This window comes from Sinocyclocheilus rhinocerous, unplaced genomic scaffold (assembly GCF_001515625.1).
Source record: "Sinocyclocheilus rhinocerous isolate Xijiao unplaced genomic scaffold, SAMN03320098_v1.1 scaffold995, whole genome shotgun sequence".
NCBI lineage: Eukaryota > Metazoa > Chordata > Actinopteri > Cypriniformes > Cyprinidae > Sinocyclocheilus > Sinocyclocheilus rhinocerous.
The window spans coordinates 188,585-199,064 of NW_015658507.1; the positions used below are offsets into that span (position 1 = coordinate 188,585).

The 10,480-nt window shown below is 36.0% G+C and overlaps 1 long non-coding RNA gene across 1 annotated transcript in view; it reads left to right on the plus strand.

Moving 5' to 3' along the window:
- Positions 1-10,480, plus strand: part of LOC107722248 (uncharacterized) — a 13,223-nt gene that overhangs the window by 1,374 nt on the left and 1,369 nt on the right. The window contains exon 2 of the long non-coding RNA XR_001637791.1: positions 6,171-6,173. This is a non-coding gene — a long non-coding RNA (uncharacterized LOC107722248). The remainder of the gene's footprint in view (positions 1-6,170; positions 6,174-10,480) is intronic.

The window sequence follows — 10,480 nt, forward strand, 5'->3', positions numbered from 1 at the left end:
CATATATATATATGTCTATACTGATATCAAAATCAGTTACGCTTTTTAATATTTATGTGGAAACCATGTTGCATTTTTTAAAGGCTACTTTGATAGAAGTTCAAAAACTTTCACAAAAAAGTATGTATGTATATATATATATATATATATATATATATATTGAGACTGCATGAAAGAAACTTAAGCAGACAGAAACACTGTCTTTTTGACAGTTAAAATCCATTTAAACACGTCACCACCTGTGCAAGTCATTGTATAATTTGCAGACTGCCAGATACAAATTTTGTGTGGTTAGAAAGAGAGAGGGCCAGCTCATCACATGCCACTAAAAATAGGCCTACCATTTCCTAAATTACAAGTAACATGATGTCTGAATCAAAATCCATAAAACTGTGAAACCCCTCTTAATGTAACAGGGATGGTTTCATGCTCATTTCCTCTTATTTTATCTTCTTGTCCTCTGACACATATTGCTTTTGAGAGCAGTGATCGTATTACATTCCACTTCACCATATTCCTGTACCTGCTTCGTCTACCAGCTACTGAAAATTCTGTTCTGAGAGATCCTGTTCATCTGAGCACATTCATGCATTCATGACACTGGCATCAGAATCATAAGCAAAATAAATAATGTTTGAGAAATTATTTCTATTGCTAAAAGGTCATTCATAAAGCACTGGAAGGCCCAAAGGTAAAAAGAAGTACCATAAATTAGATCTATTTAATATTTCAATTGCTTTTCCTTGACAGCATTAAGATTGAGTTTGACTCAATTGAACTGACTACTTGTCAGTTTATTTTCTTTATAAAAAAAGACCCTCATAATCTCACATCTCCTCTAAAATTTGTTAAGATACCAAAGTCAGATATTTCTATATGACCTCCAACATTTCTCATCACATTCTTCCAAGACTAAATCATCTGAACTATGCGTTTATTCATTTTACAGATTTTTATCTCCGCAAAGAAACTTCAGGACAAAATTATACTCATCTAAGAACTCTTCTGAGCTATGAAATGGCAACCTCTGAGCAATAATCATTTTCCTCTTCAGGGACACTAAACCAAACCAAGGTGACAACTGTAACTACAGGATATTGAGTGCAGTTTTAATAATGGCAGAAAAGTTCACACTTCTATTGCAGGAAAAGCACTGTAAAATGTAATTATGTGTGATATTCCATGTCATGGAGCATTATGGTTACAAGCCAAAGTTACTAACTGTAGACTTCTACTGCCACCTGGTGGTTTAAATGTTTAGCATTGACTATTATTGCATAACATTATTTTATGATATATGACTTTTGTAGTATATCTAGGTTATAATAATGTCATATGAAATGACATGTGAAATGACATGTTGGGGATTAGTAAACTCACATATGACATGTTGGGCATTAGTAAACTCACATCTACCTACAATGCATAATATGTAAGGTTAAGTAGTATTCAAGACACCTCTTTTGAACTCCATGCTAATGTCTCTAAATGTTGGTAAATAACATGATAGTGCTGTCTCATGAGAGTATCTCCTAAGCAGAGGCATCAGCCTGTAATTTATTTTCTGACACTGTGAGTGTCAACTCTGAAGGTTACACCCCACACTCTCATTAAAGAAGGATTAGTGCTCTTTTGAAGTCTATGATTAAAATCCACGTGGGGGCAACATGTCCCACAAAGACAAATCTGTTGCCTGCATTTCCATAAAATCTGTGTTTGTTGTTAATTGGAGAGTCTCGGGAGAAGCTCTCAAATATTCAAAGCAAATGGTGGAGCAGTGGTGAAATATTTCAGGAACCCAAGAGGCACTTATCAGAGAGTGGACTGCAATTTGTAAATGTGTTAGTCTCTCTGTGGTCTCTGCTTTTATAATCTACGCACAGCAGCACTGCATTGTTTAAAGCCTCCATGAAGGTGTACTCCTAAAACTTGATTTAATAAACATTTTTCTCTTCCAGGATGAAAGAGCAACAGCAAAAAAAAAAAAAGTCTCACATGGTCCAGGACCCTCAAAAGTACATGATCTGAAGTACATGGTCCATCTCTTCTCTTCTCTGATCTGTAATGTGAAAGGCATCAAGTTAATGTTATCACATTGGACTAAAACTTACTGAATTTGCTCTCACAGGATATAACAACTTCCCAAAAATGTTTGATCATTTTTGTACTTTTTTGAGAGATTTTTTTTGTTTCAATTTTTTCCCCTCCTTGTTATACTTGTGGTTTTCCCAGCCTACAAAAAATGCTTATAATTTTTTTGTTGTGCTATATTATTACCAAATCTTAGATTCAATCTTTTTTATCAACTTATTTTCTTTCAATTAGCACAGGTTTTGTATTTCTTTTGGAATGGGGCCTTTAATTGATCTGAGCTAATGCACCTCAGTTTTTGAGTGAACATTGCCAAAATGATCCACAATGGCTTTTTTAACTCAAAAACTTAGGTGCATAAGCTTCAATTAGGCCTATGACCTACAACCATACTGTTCCAAAAAGAAATACAACACCTTTGCTATTTGAAAGAAAACAAGTTGACAAAAAGATTGAATCCAAGATTTGGTCATAATACAGTAAAACGAGAAATTTACAAGCAATTGTTTTTAAAAGGCCACTAAACTGGGAACATCAAAATCAGGTAATGAATTTCGACCACAGTACAAGGGTTAAAGTCAGCATGAAATGAAAATTCACTACTTTATAAATTAATGTTATAGATCCTTTTGTGAACAATTTATCCATGTACAGTATATGTTTTTTTCTTTTAAACAATTTTGACCTCGTAATTTTTAAATCAAAATGTCAGAACTTGATATTTCAGTAAAATCAACAAACTTCATTCTGGTGAAGTATGCAGGACTTCTTCGATCATTTAGCCCACTTAAACCTTGCCCTTTCATGTTTGCCTTTATCTAGCCTATAGGCTACCTTCATTTTTGAGTGCAACACCCACATCTCAAAATCCAATCAACAACCAATGCATTGAACCAAGTTCCACACATACTTTTTTAAAATCTGTTTTGGTAATCCGTTACACTCTAATGTACTTCACAATGGCCACGTTCACACAGCAGCAGAATAGCCTACGGTTGTCAGTCCTGTATTTGAGTCCTTAATACGGTTACATTCAAACGGTTATTTACGGGTGTGACAACCGCATTCTGTAACCGAACTCACACCCGTGAATTTTCAGGACTCACAACCGCATTCTCGGAACACACGCGCTGTGTGAACGGAACCGGACTGGACAACTAGTTGTCTGTCACGGGAAGTAGGGGTGCTGAGGGGGCTGCAGCACCCCGTTTTCACATGGTTGCAAATGCAACGCCAAGTTTGTTCATTTAAATTTATTCAGTTTTAGCATTTAATAATTTATTTGTAATGATCTCTGAAATGTAAATTGTAAGTGGGCTATAATAAACCCATGTTTATCACATGATTAATTTTACTTGTGATGTTTTCTATATGGGATGATTAGCCTAATCCTCATGAACACGTGACGCTAGCGCGTGGTATCAGAGATGAACTATACAGAATGCGAACAAGATTAACTTTAATACAAGGAGATAATGGCGCAAAAGCGAATTTCAGATTTTTTTAAATGCCCATCCCAGCAAAAACTTTCCAAAATCGGCATCCAAACAACAACAGCCCCAGCACGAGCACCGACGTAAGTGAACCAGCCCCCTCCCCCCCACCATTTTACCCAACACGGACACACACAGCACCCCCAACCGAAAACATCTTCCCGCGCCCCTGGTCACGTCATACAGTGCGAGAGGGAGCCGCTCTGCCGCACAAACGCGCGTCTACCGTGTGTTAGGTGTTTTCATGTGTGTTTCGGTAACTTACAGTGACGGAGAAATGAGCTGCGTGTCATCTGAATTTTTTAGATCCCGTAAGTTTTCCACCGGAGCCGCTCCCTATGTGTTCTGCGCGCGATTCAAATTCTCCGCTCTCCACCCAAATTTAAAAGCTGCTGTTGGTTAATGAAGATTTGACGAATGAACTCAGTATACACACAGTATTCTAAACACAACTGTAAGCTGCTGTGTGAACGGGACATTTCGAGACTCACACCTGTAAAGAAAATGCGGTTGTCAATCCCAAAAACTGACAGTGTGAACATAGCCATTATGGAATAAATGCTCTGTTGCTACTTCCATTTTATTGCCACTTGCACACTTTTACAAAATTAGCTAATACATGTTCTGATTTTTTAGCTGTGTCTTATGATGCTCTTGTCTGATATATTAATGCACATTGCACTTGTTCACTGATTTATTCAAATCTCTGCTCGGCTTCCTTCCTGTGCACCTCTTACAAGAAAATGTAGCATAACTAACTCGTTTCTTCAACTAGCACTTCAATCTCTCAATCAAGTTGTTCAGGGTGCAGACCACATTTTTCAAAAAAAAAAAAAATAAATAATAATAATTCATCTGGCAACAATATTTTACCACAGCTTGTGATTTCACAATTACCTCGCAAAGAGAGTTTTTGATCTCATTTAAGTTGCTAATGTACTCCCCCCTCTCCTTCCCACCTCTTTTTGTTATCTCATATTTACAATGTTTAATTTGAATGCCAAGCGAAATGTGGCAAGTTGAACCATATGTAGATTTAATTACACTCCTATCTTGGTGGCTGATTCCCACTCTGCCTTCGCACAGGATTATTAATAAAGACTGTAGACGGTTCACTTTTGCACAAAACAAATGTCAGAAAAAGTGTAATTTCTTACCTTCTGTTTCTCTGAATATGTTCTATGACACTTTAATGCTTGGTGGAAAATACAATGAAATTGAGGTTTAATAAATTAAGGAACTTTTGGCTATTACTCTTTGGATTTAACATCAAAAGTGTTTAAATCAAGTACCTTTTACAAATGGTCACAGTGTAAATTCACATTTATTTTTGTGCTAGTATGAATCCAAACATCAATAACAAGATAAAGGTATGTTTTTTTTTCTAATCTGCTTTCCATCCACATGTTTTATTGTGACCTGTGGGATACTGCATAAAAATGATAATGGAAACACTAATAAACAAGACTATAACTTCCAAAATGCCCATTAAAAATGTATATGCTCACTTTAGGTCATGTGAATAAACTACTATCGTAGCACATCTATAGAATACATTTCTAGATATGCACCAAGCATCAAGTCATGTGACTGAATTATTTTTCTTCGATGACTGGCTACTATCACCCAGAAGTAGTAGTAGTAGAAATAGTATAATAGTACAAATAGTCCCACATGAAAAAATACTATAGTAATTTATAATAAATACTATAGTGTTTTTGAACCATACTATAGTAAAGTACTTGAATTTGTTGTGGTAATTCTATAGTTGCTGTGGTAATATAACAACTATAGTAATATAAACAAATTACTTTACCCAATACTGAAAGTTTTCGACAACTATAGGGTATATTATACTACAATACAGTTTACTGTAGTAAAAACTAAAGTAGCCTATACTACAGTATTTATTACAGTTTATCAGTTCATACTATAATATACACAGTATACACTTTACTATAGTATGGTTCAAAAACACTATAGTATTTACTATAAATTACTATAGTATTTTTTCATGTGGGCAGACAAAAATAGCAAATACGTTTAGCTTTAAGCCATTTAATATAACATTTATTATTTGAACAACAATTATCTGTGCATGTATTGCAGTAAATGATGGAAAAGTAAAGCTATGTCACAAAATAAATTTGAAATATCAGTTCATAAATATCACAGAAAATGTAGTAATACAGAATTTAATGCCATGTCAGCATATGAGTCTGTCTTCATGTAAAAAAAAACAGTTACAAAATAGAAAAATTACAAAAAAACAATTACAATGAAAATCAAACAAAAAGAAAGATACAATATTTATAATTACACGATCGCCCAGAACTGTCTGACATGCTATCAGTCCCAGACAGGCATCTGCCAATGATGCCTAAAAAGTCGGAACACCAAAACAGCAAGAAATAATTTAATAAAAGAGCCTCAATGTCTACAACTCTGATTTCCGCTTCTATTTTGCACAAATTTCTCCAGAATGTACAATTTTGTTCTATTAAACACATGGGACAGAAACATTTTATTTGCTAATTGTATTTGGGATATTCCAATTTTTCACATTCATTTTCAAAATTAATTTAGCATGTTTGAAACATAGCTACTGACTGTGATTTGCAGTGACCGAAAGTAATTTATTCTCAGAGTCTCTTATTTCTGCCGACATAAGTGAAGGTCGCTGAATAAATGTTAGCAGAAATCAACTTTATGCAAATTAGCTGTTATAAAACGTGGCGACTAGCAATGTAGACAATGACCTGCTACTGGATACAGTTAGGAAGGACTATTAGCAAACAAAAGTACAGAAACGTTTAATCTGTCATTTCGAACAACCCTCAATTAAAAAAAACCTATACAGTTAAAACCTTATTCCTAGATTAAATCATATTATTAATGGAAAAGGATGGCAACCCTTACCTTGGCATTGCTAATGCAATGTTCCACCAGTTGAGTGACAAGAACTTTTGCCGAAGATTTGCTGGGACAATTGCTTCTGGATCAACCCCAATCAAAGACACAACAGTAATAGCTCATAAATGATCATGGTTTGGGTCTGAACCTGCAACCTTTCAGGCTGCCATCCCACTATACTGCACATCGCCATTTTCTGTATCTTATAGTGTGAAAAAAGGGTGACTGAGTTATGACAATCGTTGCCTGTGAGCTATTAGATAAAGTAAACTGTTTGGGGTTTCTTTCCCTCAGTCCATCCAGTCCACCGAGCTCCACTTGAACATTTCATCTCCACTCACCTGCAGCCATCCTCACATTAGCCAGCATCTGAGCTTCGAGGATATTTGATTTGCGGTACACTCTGGTGGAGCTAATGTTTTCTAGATGGCCTTATAAAACGCACATCGCTCGTGGCTCTGTTACCGTGGATACCCACAGCCTCCGATATGTCATTCTCTCCTGCTTCGGCTTCACTTCGGCTGACAAAACAACCTTTGGAAATGTCAACATGTTAAAGCTGCACGGTTCTAGACGATCAAGGCCAGGTGTGTCAAACACCATTAGCTTTAATCCTATTTGCTGCGAATCTTCACTTGGAAGAAAAAGAACGTATATCTGTTTTGGCCCATCAGCTATGCTTTGTACAGGTCTCTGTTTTGCAGGAGACCTTTTCTGCTGCCAAGAGGCAAAACTGTCAAGCTCTGAAGAGTTAAGCTGGCTTCAAAATGGGTAAAGGCACTTTTTACTCAAAGGCTATTTCTCACTTCAAAAAATGCCTCCTGTAACTATAGCGTTTGCATAATAAAAACTGTTCTGTCATTGTGAAGTTTCAAACAAGGAGAACAGACCTCCTTGACCTTCTTCTCTTGCATATATTCATTGGATCTATTGTACTGCATCACAAACTGAAACGTTCTTTTCTTTTTCAACAGTTTATGCCACTGTTTTGAGACCTCAATTGAAAATATCTAATTATTCCAACTTTTGGTAAACAGGTAAAGCCTTGGCATTGAGAACAAACAGTGACTGAAAGTGCATGTTTGTGTAAGTTTATGAATAACAGGATTTCTCTATCAACATCCTCTTTGACTGCTCACACAACAGCCCACAGACATGTCTATGCCACTTCCTCCCTTAACTACAATAAAGAGATTACCACAATGGTTTCATTTCTCCTTCCTCAGGGGAGGTTGGTTTTCTCTGAGGATAAGTCGCTATGGGGCTCCGCAGCCACAATATAGCTGCTAGAACATCAACAGAGAGATAGCAATGCTTGTACATCCAGAGATGAGATATCTTTTTGATAATGCCGCTACATATTCCGCGCAAATTTTTGAACAACAAATGCTAGAGTAACTCCAGTCAGGTAGAAAGGAAAGAGTTTGTTCAGTTTTAACTGCCTAGATCACACCTTCAAAAACAGGGTCCAATATACATGTTTTTTTTCCATTTCTTCCCTGAAGACACAACCTCAGAATGCACAGATGTTCAGCTAAACATACAGAGGTGAATATGTGATGTTGCGGTTTGCACCCGCCTTTAGAGCGTTCACTGCAAGATGCTTCCTGTTATGTGTGTGGTCTGCACTAGCAGCACTGCATAGCTAACAACTTCTCTAATTGCCCATATTGAGAATAATCTTTCCCCCTTGTAGTGTGAGCACCAGATGGTTGTTTGAAGATCCACCCTACCAGAGAGAAGGGAGTTAAGACCTTTGGGCCGCAGGCATAGACTGCGTAGATGCCTATTAAAAATATATGTTTTGGTGGATGCAGCCTGCAGTAGTGGGTGGCACAAAGGTCACAGGTTTGATCCTGGGTTGAGGTGATCCATTGGAATGGTGCATTGCTGTGATGCCCCGTCACTGTTTTAGCCTTGAGCAAAGCACTTAACCCTAGGTCGCTTGATGGGAAGTGTAACAGCAATGAGTGAATCCTGCAATAAAAGAGAATAACCAAGTATCTGCTAGATGTAAGCAAACTATGTTCAAGCATATATATTTTTTTAAAGGAATAGTTCATCTAAAAATTAAAATGCTCTCATTTACTCACCTTCATGTTGTTCCAAATCCATTTAGCTTTCTTCATTTCTTGGAACACAAAGTTAACCCAAAACAGTAATGTAAGTAATGCTGATTAAGTAACATTGGTTCTTGTGTGCCTCATCATAAGTTGCAATGTGACTTGACTAAATCAGAATTAAATGCAGTCTTAGGGGCTGTTCACAAAAAAAAAAAAAGAACAAGGGAAAGGAAAAGACATGGCACAACTGTCAAAGATGTCTGACTTGTACAATTTTACATTAAAAAAACATTAAAAAGCAGCACAGTGGAATGCAATTTTTTTTGTGTGTGTGAAAATATGTGTGTTTGATGGCATAATCTTCAGTAGCATAGCCTTAACCTGTTAATGCTCTGCACAGCCAGGGACTAAAAGTTTGAAAGAGTTTTAAACAGTTGTAGACCTTCATTTGAAATCCAATTTCCTTATGTCGTTTTACACAGTTGTATCTCTTATGGAGAGCTTGTAGTGTCAGGCAACTTTACAGGAAGTCTTCATTTAAGGGCAAAAAGATTTATACTGTTGTAGATCCCTATCGCAATCTACTTTTCCGGTTGGGCTGTGAATCGCTGTAATGGATGTGGAGATGAAAAGCCAGGGATGGAAATCAAAACATGAGGGCAATGGTTATTATTAACTTAATGCTGGCATGAGCCATTTTCCTTCAGAAACAGAGTCCAATTAAAAATAACAACATACAATCTATCTTTAATAGGCTTCAAATAATGGAATGAATTGTACACTCACCTTGCAGCATGGTAAATCAAATGTGAAATAGCATATTTTCCTGCAAGTTAAACAAATACTGATTGAAATGCAACACTTGGGAATGCATTGCCTCACAAACTAATTTAAACACTATGCAGGTATACTGTTGCCAGCATTGTCAGAATTCTGATGTACTATGTGTCTGCAACTTTCAGTGCTGAACACAGAATTGTTTATGCAAGCAATACGCAACACATTTCTTCATACTGCAATGGGAGGGCTGATTGCTACAGTCAAAAGTATTTGTTAGATGTTGAATGTTTCATAAACAAAAGCCCAAATTAACATATTCATGACAAAAAGTCATGGCAATTACTGTGGCACAGGAGGGGGTACTTCTGTTGCTTTCAAGTTTTAAAATTCATTATGCATTATATTTAAAAGTATGCATACTTCACATTCCATAATTAATCTATTCATAAGTGTAGCTCGCACTGTTTGATAGAGAGTCAACTGAGTACATAGTGTAACATTAATGCAACTATATGGCCTACAAAGAATCATTCACATAGCACAGAATTAGCCCTACCTTTCAGAAAAATAGGCCTAGCTTACTAAGGCAGTACCATGGTACATTGATGTATCAGATGATACTTAGATTTACAGCAAACAAGAATGATACCATGGTTTTTACACACATACTAGTGAAGGTATATGTCTAAAACATGGCAGCATGGTATCTGTAGTGCTTTGTTAGTGTTTTGATCAGAAAATGGCTTTTCCTTCAGGCCAAGTCGCTCACTAAACTTCACGCGCGGGTGTTAAATTTAATAAATAAAAGACCCTATACAACTTACACACATACATCAAAAGTTTTCTTTCATCAAGGCTACATTTATTTGATAAAAAATACAGAAAAAACGTTATTTTATGAAATATTATTGCAATTTAAAATAACAGTTTTATATTTTAATATACTTTAAAATAGGTCATTTATTCCTGTGAAACAAATCTGAATTTTCAGCATTATTACTCCAGTCTTCCTTCAGAAATCAATCTAATATGCTGATTTATAATCAATGTTGGAAACATTTTATGTTATGTTGGGTGTCCATATTAGAGATAATCATCATGTTTAGAATGAAACCATCATATTTAAAAACATGATATTAA